The sequence below is a fragment of the Staurois parvus genome, unplaced genomic scaffold, assembly GCF_062004578.1.
Source record: "Staurois parvus isolate SC_StPar_1 unplaced genomic scaffold, SC_StPar_1.0 ptg000758l, whole genome shotgun sequence".
Lineage (NCBI taxonomy): Eukaryota > Metazoa > Chordata > Amphibia > Anura > Ranidae > Staurois > Staurois parvus.
Genome location: NW_028318554.1, coordinates 1,242,382 through 1,267,500, shown reverse-complemented (window position 1 = coordinate 1,267,500; position 25,119 = coordinate 1,242,382). Strand labels below are relative to the sequence as shown.

The 25,119-nt window shown below is 43.1% G+C and overlaps 2 long non-coding RNA genes across 4 annotated transcripts in view; one reads left to right on the top strand and one right to left on the bottom strand.

Moving 5' to 3' along the window:
* LOC149444954 (uncharacterized) overlaps positions 1–208 on the top strand; it is a 6,850-nt gene extending 6,642 nt beyond the window's left edge. For both annotated transcript variants that reach the window (XR_016306508.1, XR_016306507.1), the window contains exon 3: positions 1–208. This exon is cut by the window's left edge and continues 630 nt beyond it. This is a non-coding gene — a long non-coding RNA (uncharacterized LOC149444954).
* The window catches only part of LOC149444953 (uncharacterized), a 56,117-nt gene that overhangs the window by 14,339 nt on the left and 16,659 nt on the right, over positions 1–25,119 (bottom strand). The window contains exon 1 of one of the 2 annotated variants that reach the window (XR_016306506.1): positions 1,539–1,634. The exons of the other annotated variant lie outside the window; for it this stretch is intronic. This is a non-coding gene — a long non-coding RNA (uncharacterized LOC149444953). Of the gene's footprint in view, positions 1–1,538; positions 1,635–25,119 lie in introns of those variants that run through there. 2 annotated transcript variants of the gene reach the window in all.

Here is a 25,119-nt window from a genome sequence, read left to right as displayed (position 1 = left end):
TATTTTATTTTAATAAAAATGAAGAACAATGAAGCAAACGACACACAGTCAATTTATAGAAAATTAAATAAAGCAATATTAATATTTGACAAAAAAATGAATGTTTATAGAACACAGTATTGTCTATTATTAAATGAGGAATGTATTTATTTTTTGTTAAACTTCTGTATGGATAAGGAAAAAATAACAATAACAAACCAAAGATGGTAGTAATAATAATAATAATAATAATAATAATAATAATATTAACAACATTGAAGGTGAGTATTGCAGCAGAAGCTGTTTTTTTGTATCTTTCTGTTCATAGGTCTAATCATTTTTATTATGTATACATTTTCAATCTATAAAAAGAAAGCCCCGTGCCAATTCTATTTAACATACAGTACATATGTAGTATTTTAAATGTTATTAATAGGAACAACTATTAAAAAACACAATACTATTTTGTTGCTCAAATTTCTGTTGAAATTATGTATTAAAAAACACAATACTATTTGTTGCTTGAATTTCTGTTGAAATTATGCATTAAAAAACACAATACTATTTGTTGCTCAAATTTCTGTTGAAATTATGTATTAAAAAACACAATACTATTTGTTGCTTGAATTTCTGTTGAAATTATGTATTAAAAAACACAATACTATTTTGTTGCTCAAATTTCTGTTGAAATTATGTATTAAAAAACACAATACTATTTTGTTGCTCAAATTTCTGTTGAAATTATGTATTAAAAGACACAATACTATTTGTTGCTCAAATTTCTGTTGAAATTATGTATTAAAAAACACAATACTATTTGGTGCTCAAATTTCTGTTGAAATTATGTAAAGATGAAATATAAAAAAAAGAAAAAAATATTATGCCAAAGCTGTGGGAAAAAAAACAATGACAGAAAAAAAAATCTTTAAAATAAAGGATGTCCTGCTGACAGCAAATCATTAAAATATTACAGTCTATTAAAACTTTTTTAATGTCTCATACTAGTTTTACCTCATTTATTTATATTTAATTTCAAATATTATTTTCAATATCATTTTAAATTTAACTAATTGCAATGTAAAAAAGACACAGAAAAAGTAAAAAAAAAATACAATAGTCATACTATAAATGCAAATGTATGTTTATAAAACACAATATCTGTTGCACAAGATATGTCATTTCTTTGTGCTGATATTTAGCAGAAATGAAAAACATGCACCTTTTGATTATCTTTGCACTAAACTGCCTTCAAAAAAAGTGAAAACTTCTACAATGTGAAAAGTGTGAATTAATACTAAAACACCAAATAAATGGAAAATTTACTAAGTTAACAATTGTACAACAATCATTTGCAATCACACTGTATGAAGAGTATACATTTACTAGGAAGAGCTTTGAAAATGAAAGATATAATTAGGTGTTAGCCTGGATTCATTGATTCTCTGTTTATACATTCAAAGGACCAATTAGCCTTTGTTAGTAATGTGTATCTGCAAAAGGGTGCTGTAGTAGCATCAAACACAGTACCAATAAAATCAAAAAAATATAAATGTTCTCACAATTCAAACACCACGAGCTGAGGACAAATCTTAGGAGGACCACTTGCATTTTTCATGGGTTCCATAAACATTACTGAAGGAAACAATGTATACGCCAAATGATGTGCCCCGAAAACTAATTGAAAGAAGTATTCTCTGAATGAACAGTGTGTAGGTGTGGTAGTGATGACACCCTCTCCACCTCATCCAATCAGCAAATGCTTTGCATTCATTGAGAAATAGCAAAGCATTCTCTGAATGGGACCTGTGCCAAGCAGGCGACCTCCTGTGTTAAGAATGAAGCAGAGCAGCCGCTCAGCGAAGGACCCATTAGCTAGTGGAGATCACTGAGGTAGCAGGGTCTACTACAGTGACTTCCAGCTTCTATAGGTATTCCACAGGTATGGTATATACCAGGGGCGGACTGATAACTCATGGGGCCCCTGGGCAATAGGGGATCATGGGGCCCCTGTGTCCTTGCCCAAACTCAAAAAAGCCTATGAAAAAGGTACCAGGGGCATCTCATGGGGCCCCCTACTGACCCCGAGTGCCCGAGTTTCCAAATGGTCAGTCCGCCCCTGGTATATACTGTACATACTTAGATTGGTCCAAGCCAGACCAATGTAAATATGTAAACATTTTATAGCTTGAATTCTTCTTTAATCCCAGATAAGATCAGTTGTCAATCATCCATTCAGTAAACTGGCAAAGCGGTCCTTTAGCAGATCTAGCCAGACTGAGGTGGGAGTGCAGTAAAAAATGTCAGCAGGGCGGTGTACAGGGGGTCAGCAGGGCAGAGGACAGGGCACAGCAGAGCAGTGTGTAGTGGGTAAGCAGGGCAGAGGATGGGAGGCCAGCAAGTGAGTGTACAGGAACCAGTAGGGCAGAGAGGAAGGGTCAGTAGGGCAGAGGATAGGGTTCAATAGGGTGGAGAACAGGGGTCAGCAGGGTGGAGGACATGTGTTAACAGGGTGGAGGACAAAGGTCAGCATGGCAGAGAATAGGGGTCAGCAGGGCAGAGGATAGGAGGTCAGCAAGTGAGTGTACAGAAACCAGTAGGGCAGAGATAAGGGGTCAGTAGGGCAGAGAGAAGGAGTCAGTAGGGCAGAGGATAGGGGTCAATAGGGTAGAGAACAGGGGTCAGCAGGTTGGAGGACATGGGTTAACAGGGTGGAGGACAGAGGTCAGCATGGCAGAGAATAGGGGTCAGCAGGGCAGAGGATGGGAGGTCAGCAAGTGAGTGTACAGGAACAGGTAGAGCAGAGAGGAGGGGTCAGTAGGGCAGAGGATAGGGGTCAATAGGGTAGAGAGCGGGGGTCAGCAGGTTGGAGGACAAAGGTTAACAGGGTGGAGGACAGAGGTCAGGAGGGCAGAGGATGGGAATTCAGCAAGTGAGTGTACAGGAACCAATAGGGCAGAGAGGAGGGGTCAGTAGGGCAGAGGATAGGGGCCAATAGGGTGGAGAATAGGGGTCAGCAGGGTGGGGGACAGGGGTTAACAGGGTGGAGGACAGAGGTCAGCATGGCAGAGAATAGGGGTCAGCAGGGCAGAGGATGGGAGGTCAGCAAGTGAGTGTACAGGAACCAGTAGTCTAAAGAGGAGGGGTCAGTAGGGCAGAGGAGGGGTCAGTAGGACAGAGGATAGGGGTCAATAGGGTAGAGAACAGGGGTCAGCAGTGTGGGGGACAGGGGTTAACAGGGTGGAGGACAGAGGTCAGCATGGCAGAGAATAGAGGTCAGCAGGGCAGAGGATGGGAGGTCAGCAAGTGAGTGTACAGGAACCAGTAGGGCAGAGAGGAGGGGTCAGTAGGACAGAGGATAGGGGTCAATAGGGTGGAGAACAGGGGTCAGCAGGGTGGAGGACATGGTTTAACAGGGTGGAGGACAGAGGTCAGCATGGCAGAGGAAAGGAGTCAGCAGGGCAGAGGATGAGCGTTCACCTGGGGAGCGTACAAAGGTCAGTATGGCAGTGTATAGGGGGTCAGCAGGGCAGTAGACATATAAAATGTTCCTAAAAGAAAGCTTAACATTTAAGCAGTATAAACAATATGTAAATAAAAAATGACAGTATTAATACTCATAACAAGTAATCTGCCTGGTTTACAATTAAAAGTGAAGACAGCATGACAAAATGTGAGCAAGGCTAGAATTACAAAAGGCACGGAGCACCGGGGGGACACAAGAGAAAAGCTAGTAATGGATCTTAAAGGGGGGGGGGTTGAACATAACCTGCACCTGCTATATAAATGGCACACATACCACAGTCTTTATACCCACAAAATACTTATTCCTGTGCCACAACTGACATTCTCACAGACACAAATAATCCTCATGACAAAGGAGCATTTTTTTTTCAATTAAACATTTCCAATACTGTATATTTTTATGCACGCTAAAAGGAAATTTGTAATGTAGACAGCGGCTGAATTTTGATCCTTGTATGGGCAGGCTGGCTGTACAGAAATTGATTTACCGATTGACTTCTGTACAACCAGCCTCTAGGAAAATTGGCTAGCAGCAGTGTGCAGTGTATTCTGATGGCAGGAAAGTCTCCCCTCTGTCTAAACACAATACCTCAGCGGGAGTGACTCTCCCATCCACCTGCAGGTTGAACAAAACAAAATTACTGTACGTATGTATGAATGGGCTGCCTTACTGAGCCAACCTTAAAGAAGAACTTCCTGCCCAGGCCAATTTTCAGCTTTCAGCACTATCATACTTTGAATGACAATTGCGCGGTCATGCAACACTGTACCCATATTAATTTTTTTATCATTTTTTTGAGACAGATAAAACTTTATTTTGGTGGTATTTATTCCCCACTGGGATTTTTATTTTTTTGCTATGTAAATGAAATGTGCAAAAATTTTGAAAAAAAGTGTTTTTCTTATAAACGTTTGCAAATAAATAATATTTCATCATAAATCTTGGCCAAAATTTATTCCATTATCTTTTTAGTAAAAAAAAAATAACCCAAATTAGTTTATAACCAAAAAGTATAATTTTTAAACATTTTTTTTACATTTTTTTTTTTATATTATTATTTATGTTTTTTTTTTTTTTTTTACATACTGTCACCCTAGCAGTACAGTGTCACCATGGTGACACTGCACTACCTGTGTGGGGTGATGAAGATTTATTTTTTACACTGATTGCTTTTACACCCATAAAGGCTGTAAAAGCAATAATTTCTTTTTCTCTCTGGCTGCATTCTTGCAGCCATTGAGAACTACTGTGTGAGCTGTGATTGGTCACAGCTTGTCACATGATACAAGGCTGTTGTGAATAGCCTTGTACCATGTGACCTCTGTGATCATTCACAGATTTCACACATAGTAAGCAATGATGTCACAAGTGACATCTTACTTACTACTTTGCATGTGATCACTGATTGGCCAACCAGTGATCACATGATCAGGACCTCGTACAGAGGTCCCGCCCGACGATCGGTGTTTCACTGTGATCGGTGTTTCACTGTGCTATTCACTGTTGTGAATAGCCTTGTACCATGTGACCTCTGTGATCATTCACAGATTTCACACATAGTAAGCAATGATGTCAGAAGTGCCATCTTGCTTACTACTCTTCATGTGATCACTGATTGGCCAATCAGTGATCACATGATCGGGACCTCACACAGAGGTCCTGTATGACGATCGGTGTTCTACTGCGTCCGGAGGACACAGCGGGAACTGGATAGCATTGAACCGTTTACAAATGGCCACCCGACTCTGCCAGTGATGGGGAGTGGTTAAAATCAACAACTGTTGAGACAATGAACACCTTGATGCGGTCTATGTACAACATAATGTATAGAGTACAGGGGTCAGGAGCAAGGAAAAAACAAAACAACATATGGAGTGCAGTTGTCAGGATGAGCGTCACGTTAGAGTTCACCCTTACAGTATATCAAACTCCCCAGCATCCCATCTATACATCAGAGTTCCCCCTTACATCTGTGTCTCCAAAGTCCCACCTTATATCAGTGTCCCCAGAGTTCCACCACCTTACATCAGAGTCTGCGGAAACCCCCCATAGATCAATGTCCCACCTTACAGCAGAGTCCCCCCTTACAACAACATCCGATATAGTTCCCCCTTAAATCAGAGCCTGGCAGAGTGCCCCTTACATTAGAATCCAGTTGAGGGCTCCCTTAAATCAGAAACTGGAGGAGTGCCCTCCTTACATCAGAATCCAGCAAAATGTCCCCTTACATCAGAATCCAGCAAAATGTCCCCTTACATCAGAATCCAGTTGAGTGCTCCCTTAAATCAGAATCCAAAGGAGTGCCCTCCTTACATCAGAATAGTGTGGAGTGCCCCCTTAAATCAGAATCTGTAAGAGTGCCCCTTAAATCAGAATCAGGGGGAGTCCCCCCTTACATAAGAATCAGGGGGAGTGCTACCTTAAATCAGAATCTGGAAGAGTGCCCCCTTACATCAGAATCAGGAGGAGTACCTCCTTACATCAGAATACAGTGGAGTATCTCCTAACATCTGAGCCTGGCAGATTCCCCCCTTACATCAGAGCCTGGCAGACTGCCCCCTTACATCAGAATCCAGCGGAGTGCCTCCTTATAGCAGAATCCAGCAGAGTGCTTCCTTATATTAGAGCCCGGAAGAGTGCTCCCTTACATCAGAGTTCAGCTGTCTCTAGGTGCTAACTGGACATGAAATCACTGGGCAAGTGCGTGAAGTTCCTGGAAGACCAGAGAGAGGAAAGAGACAGACGAGGGAGAGAAAGGAGGAGGATAGGAAGAGTTCAGTGAACTGCTCACTCACCCCAGACTGGTATCTGCAGGCTCAGGTAGGGATATATTTCATGCAGCCACAATGTAGCTGAAGCTGCTGTACTTCAAAACTCCTGCCCGCACATCACCTTTCTCCAGGAACAGCAGTAAACGCACGCCAAGGATTGCAGTGTGGGTGGGGCAGACATAGATAGGAGTGGGAGGAGCCAGCGTGGATCAAGCCTCTCTCCTCTCCTGTTCATGTGGGGGGAGGCGGAAGAGGTTTGCTGGCTGAGCATTGACACTCAGCCTACAGGTGCAGCCAGCCACTGTAAAATTTATCGACAGCTTCTCCTGCCTGGGCACAACATCCATGGCGAGGGGGGAGTTGCCTGGAGGTGTGCAACTGATATCTGGTGGGGGTGCGCAGCCCGCCCCAGCACCCCCCTAGATGCGGCCATGTCCTTTAGATCAGATCCAAGATCCCAGTGGGTCAGGGAGTGAGTAAGCTAATAGGACATTTGCTTAATCTATTCACTAAGCCTTCTAGATGAGTATTGGTTCCTTTGTTGTATCTCAGCGCTCTCCTGCTGCCTTCTTGCAGCCATTTTCCATCTACATGTAGGCAGGTGCAGTCTATTTTCTCCGCTGTATGTGGCGCATGTCCAGAGAGGCAATGTAGATAGAGGAGAAAGTCAGGGGAAACTGGGTTTTTCTATAATACCCTTTGGTCCCTGCAGCAGCATTCCGGTTCCTTACTCTACGTGTGGGTGACCCTGGTAGCCATCTTGGGCCATGCAGAGTCTTTTTAAGTCCCTGCCCCCAGGTTTTGTAAAGCATTTACAAAGTGGCTAGTGTAGGGAAGCATACCCATCTATCAGGGACAGCACTAGCAGCAGGGAGAGGTTCCGGAGGAATCGGGAAAGCTTATGGCAGGGGCGGACTGACAACTCATGGGGCCCCCGGGCAATAGGGGATCATGGGGCCAAAAAAGCCTATGAAAAAGCCAATAAAAGGTACCAGGGGCATCTCATGGGGCCCCCTACTGACCCTGGGCCCTCGGGCAGTGCCCAAGTGCTCGAATGGTCAGTCCGCCCCTGGCTTATGGCCTACATCTGCAACATCAGCAAGCTCCTCTTTAGGTTTGACCGGCCAAGCTGTATTTCGCCCTCCCTGGCAGGCGCTGGCTTCAGTTCGGGCCAACCACCACTGACTCTCCGCTACATTGACTGTAATTTCCTTGTCAGGTGGGCTTCACTACCGGCCTGTTGTATTATTTACTAGTTAAGAGACAGCTCAATCCAGCTAAGAGACAGTCCAATCCAGCTAAGAGACAGCTCAATCCAGCTAAGAGACAGCCCAATCCAGCTAAGAGACAGCCCAATCCAGCTACGAGACAGCCCAATCCAGCTAAGAGACAGTCCAATCCAGCTAAGAGACAGCCCAATCCAGCCAAGAGACAGCTCAATCCAGCTAAGAGACAGCTCAATCCAGCTAAGAGACAGCCCAATCCAGCTAAGAGACAGCCCAATCCAGCCAAGAGACAGCTCAATCCAGCTAAGAGACAGCCCAATCCAGCTAAGAGACAGCCCAATCCAGCTAAGAGACAGCCTAATCCAACTAAGAGACAGCTCAATCCAGCTAAGAGACAGCCCAATCCAGCTAAGAGACAGCCCAATCCAGCCAAGAGACAGCTCAATCCAGCTAAGAGACAGCCCAATCCAGCTAAGAGACAGCCCAATCCAGCTAAGAGACAGTCCAATCCAGCTAAGAGACAGTCCAATCCAGCTAAGAAACAGTCACAAAGAGACCCACATCCAAGCAGCATTATTAGACAAGCCCTCTGTTCCCATTGCCAATCCAAATGCCAATCATCAATAATTTAACTTTACCAAAGTTATACAACTTCTCTCCACTCACTGCTGTTTCCTGACCACAGCAGTGCAGCACAGTGATGATCGCAGTGAGCAGTCCGTCAGGATATGGCATCGCTCTTCTTCGAGACTTCCACACAGTTCTGAACTCCCGAATGCGACTGTCGCCAACGATGCCTCTGGTCTGCAGGGAGAGGCAGAGTGTGGTTCATATCACTCTGCCTTCCCTTCCAGTGCAGTGCAGCCACCGGAACTATTGAGCCAACCCGAGCCTGATCACTGTTCGTTGGCCAGCAGCTAAGTTTATAGCAGCTCTCCAGCCTCCAGACCAGCCCAGAAAAAAAGCTCTGGTATTACTCTTACAAATTACTCTTACTCTTACAGAGACACCGCTCTCTCCTGGTTCTCGTCCTATCTATCCCAACGCTCCTTCAGTGTCACCTACAATGGTGCCACCTCCCCTTCTCTCCCCCTCTCTGTTGGGGTCCCCCAGGGCTCTGTCCTTGGACCCCTTCTCTTCTCCATCTACACCTCCTCCCTTGGCAAACTCATACACTCCCACGGCTTCAATTACCACCTCTATGCTGATGATACTCAAATCTACCTATCCACCCCTCACCTCACCCCCTCATTCTCCGCCCGCATCACTCACCTCCTAAACGACATCTCTGACTGGATGTCGCTCAATTTCCTCAAACTCAACCTCTCCAAAACCGAGCTTCTCATCTTCCCCCCAGCCCGCGCCCCCCCCCCCATCCTTTCCATCACTACCAACAACACCACCATCAATCCCGCCCAGCAAGCCAAGGTCCTTGGCGTCATTCTGGACTCAAACCTTTCCTTTCAACCTCATATCAAATCCCTCACAAACACATGCAGGCTCCACCTCCGGAACATCGCCAGGATACGTTCCTTCCTTACCCCAGACACCACTAAACTACTAGTACACTCCCTGATTATCTCACGCCTGGACTACTGCAACTCCCTCCTCACCGGCCTACCCCAGTGCAGGCTCTCCCCGCTTCAGACCATCCTGAACTCAGCGGCCAGACTCATCCACCTCACCAGCCGCTCCACCTCTGCCACCCCCCTCTGCCTCTCCCTCCACTGGCTCCCCATTGCCCAACGCATTAAATTCAAATTGCTCACCCTGACCTATAAGGCCATTCACAACACTGCCCCTAACTACCTCACCGATCTGATCCCCAGGTACCACCCTACCCGTACCCTTCGCTCTTCACAGGACCTTCTTTTATCTTGCTCCCTGGTCTCCTCCTCCCACGCACGACTGCAAGACTTCTCCAGGTCCTCCCCCATCCTCTGGAACTCACTACCCCAATCCATCAGACTGTCACCGTCCCTCCTCACCTTCAGGCGCTCCCTGAAAACCCACCTCTTCAGGGAAGCCTACCCCACCCTCACCTAACAGCCGCTGCCCTTCCCTCCTCCTACCACTCCATCCCCCACAGCCGTTTCCTCCTGTGCCTCTACCCCCCCCCCTCCTAGATTGTAAGCTCGAAAGAGTAGGGCCCTCTAACCCCTTGTGTACTGTTTGATGTTACTGTTCTGTCTCATGTATTGTCCCCCCCTATTGTACAGCGCTGAGCAAACCCTTTGGCGCTATATAAACTCGATAAATAAATAAATAAATAAAATAAATAAATTAGGCAGGCCGCGAGGCCCCTGTGAGTGCGAGGCCGTAGGCAACCTCTTAATTTGCCTAATTATAGAGCCACCTCTAGATAAGGAGATGTCATATTGATTCAAGGCATTTGGAGACCTTTGTTAGTTATATATGAACCCAATAATGAAATCTCATATATGCTTGGACATGTTAATTCAACTTCAAAAGTATTTCTCAATACAAATAAATCTGCAGTTTTAATTAAAATAATCTTTGGTGATCCTGCCATGAAGGCTGCCTTGTTCATGCATTCATATTGTAGGGTGACAATGGTCTGTTCCTGAGCAAAATATACTTGATTTGCTGGACTCAGATTTAGCTTTCATCAAATAATGGATGATAGTAGCTTTCATAAGCTTGACTTTGGCCGCAGGAGAAAACACAAAGAGGTGGGTCAATTCTACTGGGTGGGTTCCACTTGACTTAGGAAATCCAAATTAGAAAGAAGATCCAAGTACCAGACAATCACATCAAGTGTCCCAAAAACCACAAAGCAGTGGGTAGTTCTACTAGGTGGGTGCCACCCAACTTGAGAAATACATAAAATGGAGAAGATCAAGTGCCAGATGATCACATCAAGTGCCTATATAGCCTTATTCTTGACTATGAGTGACAATAGGTAGACATGCAGTAGTCAACACGTTTCAGGGACCAGAATCTCCCTTCATCAGGGCTTGGGCTTTTATGCCAAAATTCCTATAAGGACTATAGCTCATTTTCCTAGAAGCGGATCTCCATCACAAAACAAACAAATACAGCATCCGATGGAGGCTGCTAATGACCAATTCAATGCACAGTATGCTGGAATGGCCCCCTGTTGTCACCATCAGGAGCTCCAAGAAATACAATGCAACCATTACTGGAGTGCATGTAGACAGAAGTTTAGGTAAAAAAGATGCAGGGGACCAGCAACACTGTCATGCAACAAAGAATGAAAAATAGTGAAACAGTATGTTATGAGAAAGAAATTACAAGTGATTATAATATATCGTGCTTAAGCAAACTAAGGAGGACATTTAAAAAGGAGATTTCTATGGGGCTTTGTGCTGAGGCTGGAGACGATCGGAGATGGTCCTATAGACTTCTATGGGGCTGGGTGCTGAGGCTGGAGACGATCGGAGATGGTCCCATAGACTTCTATGGGGCTGTGTGCTGAGGCTAGAGACGATCGGAGATGGTCCCATAGACTTCTATGGGGCTGTGTGCTGAGGCTGGAGACGATCGGAGATGGTCCCATAGACTTCTATGGGGCTGTGTGCTGAGGCTGGAGACGATCGGAGATGGTCCCATAGACGTCTATGGGGCTGTGTGCTGAGGCTGGAGACGATCGGAGACGGTCCCATAGACGTCTATGGGGCTGTGTGCTGAGGCTGGAGACGATCGGAGACGGTCCCATAGACTTCTATGGGGCTGTGTGCCGAGGCTGGGGACGATCGGAGACGGTCCCATAGACTTCTATGGGGCTGTGTGCCGAGGCTGGAGACGATCGGAGACGGTCCCATAGACTTCTATGGGGCTGTGTGCCGAGGCTGAAGACGAACGGAGACGGTCCCATAGACTTCTATGGGGCTGTGTGCCGAGACTGGAGATGATCGGAGACGGTCCTATAGACTTCTATGGGGCTGTGTGCTCTGGCTGGAGACGATCGGAGATGGTCCCATAGACTTCTATGGGGCTGTGTGCTGAGGCTGGGGACGATCGGAGATGGTCCCATAGACTTCTATGGGGCTGCGTGCTGAGGCTGGGGACGATCGGAGATGGTCCCATAGACTTCTATGGGGCTGCGTGCCGAGGCTGGAGACGGTCGGAGATGGTTCCATAGACTTCTATGGGGCTGCGTGCCGAGGCTGGAGACGGTCGGAGATGGTCCTATAGACTTCTATGGGGCTATAAAGTGCTGGTGTGGCTAGGTAAGTGAAGACTTGCGATGCTGGATATAGACAAACAGCAGAACTGTAAAGAACCAAATATGCAACACACTAACAAGCCAGGGGTATATATGGAAGAAAGTTATTCCAAAGGCATCTGACAAGTGCCATATTCAAGAGGTTGTTATTAAGGTCATATAGATAATATAGGGATTTGATAAAGAAGCAGGATGCTTTGAAATGCTTCATCCCATTGGTGAACGTGAGCCCCTGGGTCCTCCCCCACCATTTGGCATAGCCACTGAGCCGCCAAGCCTCTGAGCAGCTGATCTTTAGGCCAAGTAGCGCCATCTCCTGTCATCCATGGCACCACTGTTGCTTCGGGACCCCACATGACACGTCCATTCCCTTGAGTCTCTCTGGACAGTATACAGAGGCCGATATGGAGTGATTTACAATAGATGATTCATTGGCATGATCCATGTGCATTTCCAGGCTGGTATGTGTTCATTGACTTCCATTCTTACATCTACAGGTATACCGGAACTTTACCAGTGTGCCGAAGGAGCTATAGGGCCTTGTTTACATGATTTTATGCTTTCTATACAAATTGGTGACTGATTTATCTATATACAAATATAAGGTGCAGCGCTAAGTAAAAAACATATAAATGCAGCAAAAAAAATAAATTAAATAGTGATAGATAAATCTGTATAAAGTGCAATATCACATGTCACCAATGGTGACTTATAATGAATAAAAAGTCCCAAGATGTATAAAGCCCACGTGAGGATCTGATGTGATCCTAAAATAGATGTGTGGAGGACTTGATCTGAGGTGGCAGATAAGAGGTAAATAAATAGATTGCGCACTCACCAGAAGTGCGTAAATAATACGCCTTTGAGATACACCTGTCTCACCAGGTATACATCAGGTCATCTGCATCCTCGTAAAGGTCAGGATCCTGTACACCTTCTGGTCATGTCTAGGATAGGGTGCTCAGATGCGTATCACCTTCAGAGGTTCCCTATGGTGCAGGCTCTGCGGATGGAAGCTTGAGTGCTTGTAAAGTTTACAAGGTCAATTACACAATTTCTGATCCCAGTTTTCTGGATCACTGGAGTTGCTGTCATATGGATGAGGATGTCCGGCCATGCCACTCCCAGCTTCCTCACATTACTCCTTCACAAGCACACATGACCTGCCTCCTCTCCGCTCCTCCTCTCTCTCCGCTTCTGGTGAGTGCGCAATCTATTTATTTACCTCTTATCATCTGCCACCTCGGATCAAGTCCTCCACGTACCTATTTTAGGATCACAGCAGATCCTCACGTGGGCTTTATTTATTTGGGACTTTTTATTCATTATAAGTCACCATTGGTGACATGTGATATTGCACTTTATACAGATCTATCTATCACTATTTAAATTATGTTTTTTTGCTACATTTATATGTTTTTTACTTAGCGCTGCACCTTATATTTGTTTATATTTGGTTGCCTTTTTGGTGTCCTAGCAGCTATCCCTCATTTCTCAGATAGCGCTTGTATTAACCTTTTATCTCTCAGCACCTGATTTATCTATATGACCTTAATAAAAAACCTTTGAATATGGCACTTGTTGGATGCCTTTGGAATAACTTTCTACCCTGTATACCCCTGGCTTGTTAGTGCATATTTGGTTCTTTCCAGTCTCTGTTTGTCCATTCCTCCAGTGGATTGCCAGCAGCACGCACCGGTGGGACATTATTGATACCATCAGCCTTAGCGACTAGCACCTTTAGTCCTGTGTTGTATCTATGTTCATTGAAACAGCAGAATTGTGGCCATTGGGCCATTGGACTGAAGTAAGCATACATTTGTGGAGTCGCAGGTGGCCTAGTATAGAAAAAGTATGTGAACCCCTTGGGATTACGTGGAGTTTTGCATGAATTGGGAATAAAATGTGCTCTGAACGTCATCTAAGTCACAACAATAGAAGAACACAGTCTGCTGAACATAATACTACACAAACATTAGATGTTGCCATGGTTTAATTGCACATAACATGTAAACATTCACAGTGCAGGGAGGAAAAAGTATGTGAACCTTTGGACTTAATAACTGGTTGACCCTCCTTTGGCAGCAATAACCTCAACCAAACATTTCCTGTAGTTGCAGATCAGACCTGCACAACGATCTGGAATAATTTTGGACCACTCCTCTTCACAAAACTGTTTCAGTGTAGTAATATTCTTGGGATGTCTGGTGTGAATCGCTCTCTTAAGGTCATGCCACAGCATTTCAATCGGGTTGAGGTCAGGACTCTGACTGGGCCACTCCAGAAGGCGTATTCTGTGCTGTTGCAGCCATTGTTTTGTTGAATTACTCAGAGCACCTTTTTTATGCCCAATTCATGCAAAACTCCACGTAATCCCAAGGGGTTCACATACTTTTTCTTGCAACTGTAGGTCAGGAGAAGGGAGTAGTAAGGAGGATGAATGGACTTTGTTTCAAAGAGCACTTTTTCTTTCACACAGACCCAAGGGTGATATTTTTGTACAGTGTTCTCCCTTCCTTGTCTCACTGTGAATACTGCTGGAACAGTAGTAGACTGCATTGTCTTTCTCGGAGACGTTAGAAATGTGTAAGGTATTTTTCTGAGCCGTAAATAGTTGAATTTCTACCCGTCCATTTTTAAACTCATCTTCCATAAAGACGTCCACATTGCTGGCTGTGTTTCCGATCCGTCGTAACGCTTCCCCCTTCTTTAAATAGTACCAGAATTTATCTTGAAACGCTGTATCAGCATGTTCACAGTGAAGTGATACCTTGTTGCCTGGATGTACCAAAAGTAATTTGGGCTCCTGCATCACCTCTGCAGCTAAGTCTACCGCTGAGAAAGAGAAAATTATCAGATTTAACAGACCACTAATGGTTTGCAAATGCTACTTGTGCCTATTGCAGGTCTGGATTTAACATAACGAGGCCCACTTGCCATTTCTCTGACCGTAATGCAACTTACGCTGACAGGTCAAAATCTATGATATGAACTTTACAGCATTTACAAAGTCAAGCTCTGTCCAGTGCAAGGACTATGATACTTATAGTTTTGCAGAAGTGACTTATTCATCTTTTATTCATATCAATTCATCTTTCCTAGTATGAACTATGGGAAAGATTATTAAATATTTAATAATATGAAATTAAAATATATTATATGACCTTTACAGTATTTTTAAAATGTGGAATTCTGTTCTATGAAGGGACTATTTTGCAGTAGTGATTTATTCAGATTTTGTTTATTTTTGATTATCTTTCCCCTTAAAAACTCCAGTAAAAAGTAACAAATATTTAATTACATGAAATAAAAGTTAAACTATATTATATGACCTTTGCAGAATTAAAAATGTGAAAAACAGAGGATGTCAGAAAAATATGAATTAATAGTATGTGAAATGCTGCAATAGTAATTTATTCAGATTTTATTTATTCTATATATTTTCTCCTCATAAACTCTGAGAAAGATAAATAAATATGGTAATGATATGAGGTAAAATATTATATGATCTTTGAAATGTTTATAATGCGAAATCCTGTCCAATGCAGTAGTGATTTATTCAAATTGTATTTATTTTTACATATCTTTCCTTGACAAAACACTGGGATAAATAAATAAATATTTAATAATTTCAATTAAAAATATAATATATGACCTTTACAATATTTAAAATGTGAAAGTCTGTCCAGGGGCGGACTGACCATTCGAGCACTCGGGCACTGCCCCAGGGCCCGGGGTCAGTAGGGGGCCCCATGAAATGCCCCTGGTACCTTTTTATAGGCTTTTTTTTTTTCTCTTTCCTCCTTAAAAACTCTGAGAAAGACAAATACAATTTTAATACTATGAAATAAAGGTTTCGTTTTATAGTACTCATAGTAGGATGTGGGGTTTGTAAAGCACATTAATTATGCCCAAATTGCAGTTTATGGGGCTTTTCAAGCTGATGCGCTTTTGATGTGTTTTTGATGCCTTCCCATTCACTTACAATAGAAGGTGCTTTTGAAAAACTGCACCATAGATGCAACATGCAGGACCTTTCGCTGCAGTGTTAAGAGTTCCATAGGATTTAAAGGGATACATTTTTCCTGCATTTTTCTTCTTCTCTTTCTTAAACCCCAAATGTGCAAAAACTGATCAGTGTGAAACTCGATTGTTTAGCAAAATTACCAATTTTAAATTTGCTAAACATGTCATTGAAATGTCTTCTTTTTTCTATATTCTTTGTTTATACATTTAAAAAAAATTACAGGAATAAAAAAAATGTTGAATTAAAAAAGAAAAAAAGTACTTTTTTGGAAAGGAAAGAAGTTATTTTATGTTTTTTTTTGTTTTTATTTTATTGTATTTTATTGTTATAATTTAAAAAGAAAAAAGTTGCTATTTTTATAAAATGGTGAAAGTGACAATCACCAGACGAAGGCGATGAATCAATCCCTGTAATCTGAAAAGACATGCACTAGGAAGATTCACCTGCATGTAAAATTCACTCTTTTATAAATATTCCTCTATGTATGAAAAAGATAACAACAACCAAAAATAAATAGTAAATACACACAAGAAACTAAGGAACCAATAGTCAAAGCCCTTCACAGCCTAAAAAAAAAACCCTCTTTAATTCTACCTTCCCCATTGACTCTAATTTCTTCAAAATGTTAACATTTTGTAAAAATATTGGATAAATAAACACTGAATTTACTACTTTATACTTAGCAAGAAGCATTCAGTAAGTGAATGCAATATTCTATACTTGTTATAGGCTCACAAAGCTAACACACCAGGTCAGGATAAGTACATTTATTTGAAAGAATAAAAAAGCGGGATGGTTACTTTTAGCTCCAATGAGTCCAATGAAATTTGAAAATTTATGTTATAGCTGAATTAGAGAGACGTATTCTCAGGTTAATTGATTCTAATGCATCTAATTCATATTATTATTAAGAAATTGTTGTACATTTATGTGTCTTGCAAAGTTTCAGGCCTTCTTTCCTTGCAGCTGTTCATAGTATCACTATTCGAGGAAATTGTATAGTTCTGCACAAGGCCACCATATCATTTCCTCGCTGTGGGTGCTGCTGGCACAATAGTGTACTGCGTTATCTTTAGCTGAGATTTTATGGATGGTCAGGAGGCTTTTCTCCACTGACGCTGCTTTAATGATTAGTCTTTAATCATTAAAATCATTCTCCATGGTGGCTGCATTTGTGACGGACGTGTATCCTATTAGGATCAATGGCTTCCCCATTTCCTGGAGGTACCAATACTTCATAAGATACTGGGAGTCGTTGTGTTCACAGGTCAGAGTCACATTGTCCCCAGGACTTGGCAGGTGGAATTTAGGATATTGGAAGACATCAGTAGCCAGGCATGCTAATAAAACAGGCAAAATGGTCATCTATGCAAAAAATTGAATGTCGTCGATATAACTTTGCATGACTTTGCAGTCTAGTAATATTTTAATAAATAAACATGTATTCAAATATACTCTTTCAACAAGAATATAGGGCACTTTGCAGCTTACACAACATTTACAAAAAATAACACTTAAAAAAAAAAAATCAGGGCTATTTGGCTGTTGAGTTTGTAACATTTGTAATTAATATTGATTAAAACACCCAAATGAGGTGTGGATATCTCTAAAGAAAATCAAGGGCCCCCAAGCAATGAATGCTCAATCATACTATGTGAATTCAATAGGAACAATATTTTTAATGATTAAAGATTGCAAAAAAAAACATATACAGTACAAAAAAAAAACTGAAACTGAAATTTAACCTGACAAAATAGAGGGATATTTTTGTGGAACGGTTATTTAGTTTTGAAAAATAGGAACATTTCTTGATATTATTTGGCTGTTGAGTTTGTAACATTTGTAATTAATATTGATTAAAACACCCAAATGAGGTGTGGATATCTCTAAAGAAAATCAAGGGCCTCCAAGCAATGAATGCTCAATCATACTATGTGAATTCAATAGGAACAATATTTTTATTTATTAAAGATTGCAAAGAAAACATATACAGTACAAAATAAAACTGAAACTAAAATTTAACCTGACAAAATAGAGAGATATTTTTGTGGAACGGTTATTTAGTTTTGAAAAATAGGAACATTTCTTGATACAAATATGATCATATCTTTGAAATCTTGCTAATATGTTTCCACTACAAGAACTACAAGAAATCAAGTTCATTAAACATCAAAATAGAGAATATTAGAAAAATCTGAATTAATATATAATCTGTTTGCCCTAAAAATCTATTGGAAAGCAAAAATGATCTGATAAAGTTTTTGGAAGCAAAAAAGGAAGTTTTATGAATCATCTGTTCACTTAAAAAAACTATGAGTAAATTAATTTGATAAAGTTTTTGAAAGTAATAAGATACAAGTCTTAAACTTGAATATCAAAATAATTTATTTCTTCAATATAAATGACATGTTTTTATCCTGTCGCAATTTTTTGCTGCAATGGTCATTGCAATCTCAACGTTTTATATTCCATACACAAATATGATACTATTTTTTTCCCACTTACAATGAAGACAATACAGAGTGATCAATAGCTGAGGAATGGGTTTCCTCCTCAAGGTTTGAAGTAGAGTGATACAACACAAGTCAGAATATCGCTGACGTGAAAGAATGGTTTAAGAGAGCAGAAAGTTTTATTGATACAATCTTGCATAATTGATTGTGCCTCCCAATCAAAAGTTCCACATTGTGATTAAAATAAAACATTGTCCATATTTTATTATTATTTTATAATAATAATAATAACAATAAAACATATTAATAATAAAATATGGACAATGTTAAAAAAAAAGGGCTAAAACATGTCCCATGGACATTAGCATATCCACCATAGAACTAAAGTGCATTTTCTCTCACCATAAAGTTATATGTTTCAAATGCCTCGATGACCTCTGGTCATCAGAAAAAATATGAATTCTGGATAGTTTGATGAGGTCTATTGGCCATTGATAGGTCAAATGTCACTGAAGACATATAACCCACGTGTTTATATGTAATCCGTCCTTAATGGGCCCAGGTGAAGTACTGTAAGTTCTTTCCTGTTTGTATTGTATTTAGTATTACGTTTGAGGTCTCGTCTCTGTTGTGTCAAATGATTATGGTATTTAACCACAATAACTGTATAATGTTTTATTACTTTTTTGTAGAATATTACTGACACCTGCACAGGAACTGATACTGAAATAGGCAGTAACCACACAGGGGTGACTTGTATTTCTTCAATTAGTAGAAAAGGGGACATACTGTAAGCTACAAGCATTCTCTTACTAATCCTCCCTAAGGAAAGGGGAGGAGTAGGTAAAGAAAGAAGCGAAGAGAGAAGGTATGGAGCAAGAGGAAGAGAGAGAGGGGGAGAGAGAGTGGGGGGAGAAAGGGGGGAGGGATAGAGGGGGGGAGAGGGGGAAGGAGAGGGAGAGAGAGGGGGAGGGAGAGGGGGGGAGGAAGGGAGAGAGGAGGAGAGAGGGAGAGAGAAAGAAGGGGAGGAGAGAGAGAGAAGGGGAAAGGGGGAGAGAGAGAGGGAGAGAGAGAGGAGGAGGAGGAGAGGGAGAGATAGGGAGAGAGAGGGGGAGAGAAAGAGAGGGGGAGAGAGAGGGAGAGGAGAGGAGGGGGGAAGAGAGGGGGGTGATAGAGGGAGGGAGAGAGAGGAGGGAGAGAGGAGGAGAGAGGGAGGGAGAGAGAGAGTGGGAGAGAGGGAAGGGGGGAGAAAGAAAGAGAGAGAAGGGGAGGGGAGAGAGAAGGGGAGAGGGGGAGAGAGAGAGTGAGAGAGGGGGAGAGAGAGGAGAGAGAAAGGGGGAGAGGGAGAGAGAGGAGGAGGAGAGAGAGATGGGGGGAGAGAAAGAGAGGGGGAGAGAGAGAGAAGAGGAGGGGGGAGAGAGGGAGGGGTGATAGAGGGAGGGAGAGAGAGAGAGGCGGAGAGGAAGAGAGAGAGGAGGGAGGGAGATAGAGGGGGAGAGAGAGAGGGATGGGGGGGAGAGGGAGAAGGGATAGAGGGGGGAGAGGGGGAAGGAGAGGGAGAGAGGGGGGAGAGGGAGAGAGGGGGGGTGGAGAGAGAGGGGGAGGAGAGAGAGAGAGAGAGAAGGGGAGAGTGGGGAGAGGAGAGAGATGTGGAGAGAAAGAGAGGGAGAGAGAGAGAGGAGGAGGAGAGAGAGATAGGGAGAGAGAGAGGAGGAGGAGAGAGAGAGAGATAGGGAGAGAGAGGGGGAGGGGGGGGGGGGGGAGGGGGAGAGAGAGAGAGAGAGAGAGAGAGAGAAGATGGAGGAAGAGAGAGGGAGGGGTGATAGAGGGAGGGGGGAGGGAGAGAGAGGGGGGAGATAGAGAGGGGGAGAGAGAAAGGAGGATAGAGGGGGAGAGAGAGGGGGAGGGGGGAGGGGGGGAGAGAGAGCGAGAGAGAGAGAGAGAGAGAAAGAAAATAGGGGCATAAGTGGGAGAGGAGAAAAGAGGGATGAGGGAAGGGAAAACAAGAGAGGGACAAAGGAGGACAGGAAAGGGAGAGAGAGAGAGAGAGAGAGAAAAGGGTTAGTGAAAAGTTAACATAGAGGGATAAGAGAGTAAGCCTTGGAGGATTTGCATGCATCAATCATGGGTACAGGAGCACATTTATTTGAATAGACTGCTCTAGCCATGAGAAACCCGGGTAAAGAAGTCCCTGACCTTTTTTAAAATAACACTGCATCTAATCCCATGGTGTCACAGCCCATGCAAAATCGGGCATTAGCGCAGATGCATGGGGTGCCATTAAGAATTCATTTGGCAAGCCTTAGGCAATGTTTAAGATAGTGCAGATCGGGAAAATGTGCATAATCACGCACAACCCGCATTGAGAGACGTTGCATTTTAGCAGAAATGATTGCGATCTTACGTGCACCACATTGCAAGGTGCTGCAGCACCATGCACTTAGGTGCGATATGATTTAAAAAAAGGGTCAGGGATTTCTTTTCCCATGTCTCTTTGCTAGTACAGCAACTCATTCAAATGAACAGGCTGCTGTGTCCGCAATGTGCTCAAATGCACCACATTAGTATGAACCAATGCTGAATGAACAAAGAAGGAGAGATGGAGGCCATGAGATTTTCAGGGAAAAAAGTGAGAGGAAAAAAAGAGATAGAGAGAAGCAGAGAAAGAAAGAGGGAATGAGAGGGAGAGGAAGAGAGGGAGAGAATGAGGGAAGGGAAAGTAAGAAGAGAGGTAAGGAGAGCAGAAAAGGAATAGGGAGAGAGGATAGGAGAGTAAAAGAAAAGGGAGGGAGAGAAATAAGCAGAGAAGGAACAAGACAAGAAGGAAATAAAGAGAGAGAGAGAGAGAGAGGGAAGAGGTAAAGAGAAGGAACGGGCCAGGGGGTTGAAAGGGAAACAAAGGGTAAGGAGAAAGAGAGGAAGTGAGAAAGGAAGAGAAAAGAGGAGAGAAAATGACAAACGTAGAAGGGGCTGGAGAGAGGGAAGAGGCTAAAGCAACAGGGGAGTAGAAAGAAGGAAAAAGAAAAAAAATTGGAAAAACGAGAGAGAGAGAATAAAGGAGAGAATAAGAAATGGGAGAGAAAGAAGTAGGTAGAAAAGGAATGGGATGGACATGGACAAAAGAGAAGGAGAGAGGCTTAAAGAAGAGGAGTAGAGAGAGAAAAAGAGTTAAAAAAAAAAAGAGAAGAGAGAGAACGAGTCGGCAAGAAGAGGGAAAGGGAACAGAGAGTGAAAGAAGTAAAGATAAAAAAAGGGGTAAAGAGAGAGGAGGGCAGAGGGTATGGAGATAAGGCAAAACATAAAGAGAGACAGGGAACAGTGCAGGGCTTTTTAGGCAGCCACCTTAGAGTGCCTGGATGTGGAGGGGTGTGTGGCAAAACCCAAATCTCCATTCTGGGGGGTTTGATGGGGGAGGAGGGCATTTAGGGAGTGTGATCAGAGTGGAGAGATCTGAGGGAAGGTGTTTGGTGATTATGGGGAAGGTGGGATCATAGTGTGGGGGGGGGGGTATGTGGGGGTTGTGAACAGGGTGGGGGTATGTGGAGGGTGCGATCAGAGTGGCAATCAGGAAGTAGAGGAAGAAAAAGAAAAGATGACACAAAGAAGGGTAGCAGACAGAGTAGGAAAGAGAAGGGGGAAAAGAGGGATAGCGAGAATGAGGGAAGGAAATTAGGAAAGGGTATAAAAAACAGCCAAATCTTTAAAGAGCTACTCCATCTAACATTTACATTACAGCCCTATGTGGACTTGGGTCGGCTGGGTCATAGCTCAAATCTTTTAGATATTTACCAATACTATTCAGGCACTATGTCATTTCTTGCAGCACTGTGTTGTCTACCACCTGTCCCAGTCCTAGTTCTGAACACCCTCTCTGTCAGCCTCCCTCACTGTGTACTGCTAGCACAGTAATACAAAGCACTGTCTTGGGAAGAGAGTTTACTGATGGTCAAGATGCTTCTCTCAGTTTTCTCTGGGTGGATGCTTATCCTTTTATCATCAAATCCTTTCTCCATTGTTGCCTGCGCTGTGTTGATTGTGTAGCCAATAAGAACAAGCTCTCTGCCCTTCACCTGCCGATACCACAGTTTGGTGGAATATCCGGAGTTGTCATGTTCACAGGTCATAGACACACTTCCCATAGAGCGAGCCACATGGAAATTGGGAGTTTGGATGACATCAGCAGCCGGAGATACAGCTGGGAAAAAAATGCATTATATACACCATCAGTGTATGTTTTAATTTCTGAGCTTCCAAGCTCCACAGGTTGTTACAGGATGACCTATGGAGAAGCCTGGCCACAATTTTCCTAAGCTGATTGGGGATGACCATAGGCCGGGGCTAAAAATGGCCATTGGCTTCTCTAAGGATAACATTTCAAGACAATCCTCCACCACTGAAAAAACACAATCCCACAATGACAAACTGATGCAGAATCATCTTCAGAGAGTCCAAAAAAATTAGCAAGTTGTTGGGTTATTTTTGCAATTAACCCCCCTGGCGGTATTCCCGAGTGTAGCTCGGGGTAAACTTTCAGTGCCAGAAGCTACACTTGGGATTACCCAGGGATTCTCAGGGATTCCCTCCAGCACTTACCTTGTTCTGCGCTCCCACGATGTTCCCCCTGCAGCATCCCCGGCCACCCCCTCCGTTGGGACATACGGGACGTATGGGGGACGAAACCGGCGGGAAATTAAAAAATGTCAAAATGTGACATTCACTTAATACACTAAAATCTCATAGTATTACATTCCTGTATCAAACCATTTCACATACATTTTGTCCCGAGTGCTTTGTCCGGCGCCCTGCCTGCATTTTGACTGTTCTTCTGCCTGGAAACTGAGAAATGTCCATGGCGTCCAAAAAGTGTCCCTTTAGGTCAAAATTGGTTTTAGACCGGCTAGAGAACAGCGATAGTAAATCAGAACCACTTGCAGAATTGAGTGATAATGATTCGTGGGGGAAATTCCTCATCAGACAGTGAAAACGATTTTGCGACTTTTCTCAGTGATGTGTGAACTTGGCGCTCTATTTCAAATTTCAGTGTTTTCGGTTTGATTATATTATTGAATTAAATTTGTTATTATTATATTATTATTTTTTATGATTATTTATTATACTATAATTTATGATTTCATGTTTCAAATTTTATCATACCCGGGATGTTTACTAGACTCTTGTTCGGACAGATTTCAGTGAGTTATTCCTAAAAATTACAGGCCTACAATAAAAAAACAACCTATTTCCATTGAAAACAATGTACCGCTTTGAGCACAGAAATATGGACATAATCAGACCGCTAGGGAGCTTAAATATATCTAAAGCTTGTAAAAGGGATAGAACTTGTCTATTGTGTTTTAATGAAGATAAAAGCAAAATTTACTAATAACTGGAAAATACTTTGAGTTATTACATATATAATATAAATATGAGACACGAAAAAAAAAAGGTTTAAGGTACTAACCAAATAATTGTTCAAAAGTGTGACGTTTTTTCAATAGTTCCATTAGTTCCTACCCCACATCCAACTGCTATCTAGATCTTGCAGGCTCCACCTCCGCAACATCTCCAAGATACGCACATTCCTCACCCCAGACACCACCAAACAACTCGTACACTCCCTCATCATCTCACGCCTGGATTACTGCAACTCCCTTCTCACTGGCCTACCCAAACGAACGCTATCTCCACTCCAGTCAATCCTGAACTCAGCAGCTAGACTCATCCACCTCACCAAGCGCTCCACATCTGCCTCCCCCCTCTGCCAATCCCTTCATTGGCTCCCGATTGCCCAACCCATCAAATTCAAACTGCTAACTTTGACCTACAAGGCCATTCATAATGCCGCCCCGAACTACATAACTGACCTGATACCCAGATACTACCCTACCCGTGCCCTCTGCTCCTCACAGGACCTCCTACTCTCTAGCTCCCTGGTCTCCTCCTCCCACGCCCGATTGCAGGACTTCTCCAGGACTTCCCCCATCCTCTGGAACTCCCTACCCCAATCCATCAGACTGTCACCTACCCTCCTCACCTTCAGGCGCACCCTGAAAACCCTCCTCTTTAGGGAAGCCTACCCCAACCTCACCTAACACCTGACCTCACCTAACAACTAACCTCCTCCACTCCACCCACCACTCCATCCCCCACAGCCATCTCCTCCTGTACCACCTTCCCCTCCCTCCTAGATTGTAAGCTCGAAAGAGCAGGGCCCTCGAACCCCTCGTGTAGTGTATTTTTACTGTCTTGTCTCATGTTATGTCCCCCTTGCTACTGTACAGCGCTGAGCATACCCTTTGGCGCTATATAAATACTGCATAATAATAATAGTTAAACTAACAATACCTAAAAAATACCACCTTATTTAATCCCTTGCCACCAGCTAATAGGAGCTTATTGGCTACCATACAAAACTGTACCAGACTCTGTGTGCTCCAGTTTTAGTAAATTTCCCCTCATAGTGTCAATTGAGGGGTCTTAATTGGAGAATTATTGTATTGTATGGCCTCATGTGGGGTAATGTGAATACACAGATTGCGGGCAGTAAGGGTTTATAAGAATACCGGATGATCCTGCCATTAAAGTTTTTTTTGCTCAGGCCATTCCTGTTATAAGGTGACATCCATCTCCAAATTTGTTACATGCATCCCCTGGTTCACAAGCAGCCCTGCTGACACATATTAGGCAGGCTTGGGCTACTGTTGTCACCAGGGGCGGACTGACCATTTGGAAACTCAGGCACTGCTCGAGGGCCCAGGGTCAGTAGGGGGCCCCATGAGATGCCCCTGGTACCTTTTTCATAGGCTTTTTTGAGTTTGGGAAAGGACACAGGGGCCCCATGAGTTGTCAGTCCACCCCTGGTTGTCACTGTCCAAAAAATAATATGAAGCCAATATTGAAGTGAGTACATGTGGACGGGAAGTGGCTGAA